Raw genomic sequence first — 6035 nt, forward strand, 5'->3', positions numbered from 1 at the left:
TATAAATAATCAACTGAGTTTACTGGTAGGCTGCTGTGAAGAGAATACCTTAGTCTTGCACTATCATTGTTACTTCATACAGCAGCCAGAGAATGGTGGAAATCCACAGAGTTAAAAGTCATAGAAAACAAACAGACATGTCAATCCAGTGTGTTTGCACCCCAATCTTTCACTTAGCTACTTACCAGCTGCCCTAGGAATGTTCATTAGTGGATAGAGTCTTGCTCTGAGAGTAGTACCCAGAGAGGGAGCTCTCTGGGGCTGGCACAAAAGGTCCAGGGAGGATGGGTCTTCATCTTACACTTTTCTAAACACAGTTGTCCAAATGGAACCCTTGGGATGTTGGGCCAATTGCAGTGTCCTTTGGGCACAGAGGGGGAGCCACTCACCAGCAAAGCCAGGAAATCTCCTTGCAGCCCTCACTGAGACATTTTACTGATGAAAAATGAAGGATGAAATGAAAGTCTTACAAAAGCAGCCACCTTACTTAGAAACCAGGCAGCCCAGGTTCGAACAGTCTCTGGGAGCAGGGCCAGGACCCCAGCATGGTTTCTCCGAGTCCCCACGAGTCCCCTGTGCTGCCATCACTAGGATGTGAGCTGGCTGGTTTAAGGCTGCAGAAAGTTACCTGAAGCAGACATAGTCACAAGTTTTGTTCATGAGATCTCAGAGAGAAATGGCTAATCTGAGGTAAAGAATTTTACCTATTTTATCCTTTTCCTAATGTAGCCAGATTTATGCTTAATCTGTACTGCGTACTCAGATATGGAACTATTCAGCAACTCCCTTCCAAAAGACAAAATACAGGCAAACTTGATAACTAATTTATTATTTTATCAACCAGGTGGTTCTTAGGGGTGAGAAATTACCCGCAGGGATGTCAGACTGAGACAGAGGTAGTCGGAAAACAGAAATAGAGAAGCTCTTATGATACATTGTATGTTTTTGTACACCACCCTTGGTAGAATGTGTACTTCAACTTTGTAACCTCCCTTTTCAGGCTGTTCATGGTTTACTTCGGTTTTATTCTGTTTTATTGTTGCTCTTTTGTTGCCAAGAGGGAAGATCCCTGCGAAACACGCTGCTAGGTACAAGCACTAGGGAATGTTTGAATAGATGAGAACCAGTAGTTAAAGGTCATCTCATACATGAATAGAGAACAAAAATTTGATGCTCTTGATGTTACAAATAAAGCCTCCAGCAGAACTGAAATGGAGTCCAAGGTCTTAAGCCAAAGCTTACCAGTTTAATCACAGCACTGTATTTTCTCTCACTGACAAATCCATCCTTTGAAACAGAGAAAAAATTATGTCACTGTGGCATATCCTGGGGCTTTATCCTCAGATCCCTTTCCAAAATGACTGCTGAAGCTGAAAGATCATGTCTAAAGAGTTGCAAAGAAACCTAGGAAGTTTATCAAATATTGAAAGCATCCACTGAGAGCCAAAATTACATGTTTTTTCTCTGTTTAAATCTCCCATTTCAAGATCTTTTCAGGTGTAAGTTAAATAATATTAACCAAATATAACCTAAACAGCACTAAGTGACCAGGTACAAACAATCAGCTGAAGTTGCACGCTCAGAGCAAGCTGCCTTCATTCCCCTTAATATGAAAAAAAGGAAGAGGCACCTAGTCCAAGAAGGCCAATGGCATCCTGGCCTGTGTCAACAATGGTGTGGCCAGCAGGAGCAGGGCAGGGATTGTCCTCCTGTACTCAGCACTGGTGAGGCCACACCTCAAATCCTGTGTTCAGTTCTGGGCCCCTCACTACAATAAGGACACTGAGGTGCTGGGCTGTGTCCAGAGAAGGGCAGTGGAGCTGGGAAGGGTCTGAGCACAAGACTGATGAGGAGCAGCTGAGGGAGCTGAGGGTGTTTAGCCTGGAGAAAAGGAGGCTCAGGGGAGATCATGTCACTCTACAACTGCCTGAAAGTTGTAGAGGTGGGTGGAGACAGGTGGGGGTTGGTATCCAAAGTAACAAGCAACAGGACAAAAGGAAATGGTCAGAGGAGGTTAATACTGGAAAATTTTTTCATGGAAGGATGGTCAGGCTGACTAGGGAAGTGGCTGAGACATCATTCCTGGAGGTATTTAAAAGGTGTGTAGATGTGGCACCTACAGACCTGGATTAGTGGTGGACATGGCAATGTTGGGTTAATGATTAGACATGATGATCTTGGATGTCTTTTCCAACCTAAACAATTTGATGATTGTATAATAATCTCAAGTAGCAGTCCTTCCGCTCCTGTTTCATAAGGATCATACTATGCTACTCCAGGCTTAGCTTGTCCTTTAACTAGTAACATCACTGCTCCAAAACCAATCAAATAATTATGGAATGATCTGACTTAAGGACAATCTAGTTCCAGCCCCTCCCTGCTGTGGACAGGGACATCTTCACCAGACCAGGGTGCTCAGAGATCCATCCAACCTGTCCTTAAATACTTCTAGGGATGGGGGATTCACAGCTTCTCTGAGCAACCTGCACCAGTGCCCATGTGGGGCTACAGTCACCAAAGCAAGGTTTCCAGCCTGAAGTAGTGTAATTATGTATTATATTGTGTATTATATCTTTTATTGTATATTACGTATTTGTCCTTTAATTATGTATTCAGCTAGAGTAGGTCACAAGACATTTTGTGGTTTTGGGAGTGGTTTTTATAGTTATATTGTTTTTATACTTTATACAGGACGCAGGCTTGTCAGCTGGGCAGGAAAGAGATTTCTCTAGATTTCCCATTGAGGATAAGCAGCTCCATGCCACCTCCATCACATGGGCTCAGGAGTCATTGGGAAGCCTCAGAAGTGTCCACAGACACCATCAAGAAAAGGCTTCTTCAATCCAGGCATGAAGGACACGTGTGTTTGGACATAAAAATGTTGCCCAAGTCACACTTGGGATGTCCTAGATCTTCAGAGAATTTTGTGTTTGGAAGGTTTGGTGATGGGGTGGAGGCACCATCCTTCCCCTGCAGTTTGCCCAGCTCGTCCTAGTGCTGGCAGGGGGACTGTTCACTGACCACACAAGGTTATTGTGCTCTAGGCACTTTGTCTTTGGGGACATAGGACAGGGAAATACACAAAGCCTATTGCTTTGAAAGCAGTGCTAGCTAATTTTGGGGGTTTACATCTTAAATTTCTATTAATTTTATGTCCTTCTGAGCCCCAGGTGTTAAGTTGCCTGAGCCACATACATGAAAGTGATGGTCCTATGTGCTGGCAACTCAGGTATTGTTGATCCTCACAGCTGAAGGATGCTGCCCACGTGTGCCAGCCAGCACAGCAGTAGCTTAGCAACACTGCCTGCACCAAGGTGTGGACATGCAAAGTCCTGCTCATTTTTAACAAAGAGAAATAGCAGATAGAAATAGTCATGGTGTAATTAATATCCATCTGTCATTCCCCACCATTAATATCAGCCCTTTCAACCAAGAAATTATGGGAAGTGATTAAAACTCATATTTACAATTAAATAAAGAAAGCAAGAACAGCCTAGCTGGCTCAAAAGAAATCCATAAAGCATGCAGACACTGCCTAGAGTAGTGTAATTATAATTAATCAATAAAAAGCCAATATAGACAAGGAGGCCCTTTATTGAAACTCTGGCACTCCACAGATCCTACATTCCCAGCTCAAAAGCCCTCTTTAGTTCCCAGCAGTATTTTACTATGGAATGTTGTTTATCTTGCAAGGCACTTGAAACAACATACATTGTCAAAAAAGCAGGCTGGGAAAATTACAGAGATAGAAAATTGCTTTACTGCATTAGCAGTCCCCTGAACACTTTCCTTATTAAAGTAATTAGACATTTAAGACAAAGAAATGTAAAGCCCTTGAGGTGTGCAAATTTCAGATGCAGTTGACGTCATTTTGGTACACAACAGGATTTGATTAGTAGTTGCCACACACAGACCCACTACAGAGCAGAGCGTGAACAACATTCACAATAACAAAACCCAAGAAAGATAAGCCCTTGGCTTTAGTGATGTTTTAAAATTCATAAGAAAAGAAATGGATTGGGAAATATTCTTCAGTGGATGCATCCTGGGAATTTAAACTGGAGCCATAATATACTGTGATAATTTTGAGTGGTGCTTGGCCTTTTATATAGTGCAGTGAATGCTGTTAGTGTAGCTATAACTGAAGAAGTGACCTACTTTGGAAATGTTTTCACCTGGAAATTTTCTCTCTGGAACTGCAACCAAAGGGCAAATCAAAAATAACAATCAGCACCCCTGCCAGCTTTCTTGTTTACCTTGTATAAAGTTACAGTCTCCTTGATACTAAGTGTAGCAATTGGACACAGAATTGGCCAAATTCTGGACAACATCACTTAAAATATTCAAATGTTTACAGAAATTTTCACTTGCTAGTAGCTAGTTATAAAGTGTGTGATTATATCCCTTGGTTCAGTGAAGTGAGCAATAGTCATTCCAAGAAGTCATTAAAACTATTCACCTGTGTAGTTGCTGCACGTAGAACCCCAAGTGGAGCAGCAGCCGCGAATTGATACAAATTGTTCAGAAAATGACCTGGTTCTTGCTAAAATTTAGCTCCAGTGCCTGTCAGCAAAGTGAAAGGCAAGTGAGTTTACAACTCACATGCCAGTCCAACTGTTTGCTTCTTCCTTTAACATCCTTTGTTCTTCTATGCCTTTTTGTGTTCCTGTAATCGTATTTCAGCAATAATTAAAACCAAGCAAGGGCTTAGAAAATTTCCTGCTTTAATTCCTGAAGCATAAAAAAGTACTGCATTTCTTCTTTAGAAGATATAATAAACCCACAGTAATTGCTTACTGTATCATTTAGCTATCCTAATTATTGCAATGAAAAAAAAAATAATCTATTTCTTTCCTAGTAAATAATTGGGTAAGGGGAAAATGCCAAGAACAAGTTCGTCTTTAGATCTACTCTGATGAATTAGCTGCAGTTGGAGTTTTGATGCTCAGGTGTGCTCCCACTGGGAGATGTGGGCATCTCCAAACTCCATTTTAGAAACACAACCTGTAATAATGTAAATACAATGACATATGCTAGCTATGAATACACAGAGATTTCCAAAAATATGTATATATATTAAAGGACGTAGAAGGGTCTCTCTTAGCTTCACATTGAGCCTGCTGGAGACTTCAGTTCAGGAAAGCACTTGAACTCATATGCTGAAGTATTGATTCAGCCATGTACCTAACCAGGAGCTGAACTCAGTACTGCTCAGGAAGATACACACCTAAAATCTTGCCACAGCTGTGTTCTCCACTGCTGCCATCATAGTGAGAGATTATCTGGGCTCTGGCAGAGAACTGATGAACAGAGAAGCACAAACTGATCCCCAAAGGCTGGTGACTAGTTTACTTGGGCAGGGATCATGGAAGTGCCTGCTGGATGTGCATTTAAGAAAGAGCTCATACACTAAAAGGCACAGAAAATGCTGATGACTGTTTTTCTAAGTGTGATTTTAAGATGCCTTTTAAAAAGAGGATATACTTTCTGAAGTTAATTATATGTGTAAAGTACAGAAATAGAAGAAGAAATTTATTCTTTTCAATGGGATAAGAGACTCTGCATTTTATTGTAGCTAGAAGTATTATCCTGTAAAAAGGAAGATTAATATTTTGCTGAATGTTAAGAAGTAGTAAATGCATTAAACATTCAAAACATGCATTAAAAACAAAAACAAAGATCAATAAAGTTCAAAATTAAAAGCCTGGAAGTTTGGTTTCTGCTTGTCCAGATTACATCTTTTTTTGGTGCTTTGTTGCAAGCTGCAATTTTTGCATCTGCTAATTCGAATTGCTCCTCTGACATCAGTTGTGATCTGAGCTCAGACAAAGCCCCTAGAACTCATGACTCTCCACATTGTGGTCTATACTGCAGTAAAAGAGCTTCCTCCACATATGGATGACTTTGTCAAAGCCAGCCCAATTGACTCCCCCAGAATGCTTGTAATCATACTTGACTGCTTTCTATATCAAATTATATCCCATTTATAAAGCTATACATCATTATAGCATTTTATCTGCTAACAGGGCTGGATG

At 41.0% G+C, this 6035-nt stretch overlaps 1 long non-coding RNA gene across 1 annotated transcript; it reads left to right on the forward strand.

Annotated features, from left to right (window-relative positions):
* The first annotated feature begins 2046 nt into the window (after window positions 1-2046).
* Window positions 2047-5678, forward strand: LOC147654181 (uncharacterized). Its single transcript, XR_015284603.1, has 2 exons — window positions 2047-2099; window positions 2692-5678. It is a non-coding gene; the product is annotated as an uncharacterized LOC147654181 (long non-coding RNA).
* Window positions 5679-6035: the final 357 nt, after the last annotated feature.

This window comes from Cyanistes caeruleus, chromosome 3 (assembly GCF_971803275.1).
Source record: "Cyanistes caeruleus chromosome 3, bCyaCae1.hap1.1, whole genome shotgun sequence".
Classification (NCBI taxonomy): Eukaryota; Metazoa; Chordata; class Aves; order Passeriformes; family Paridae; genus Cyanistes; species Cyanistes caeruleus.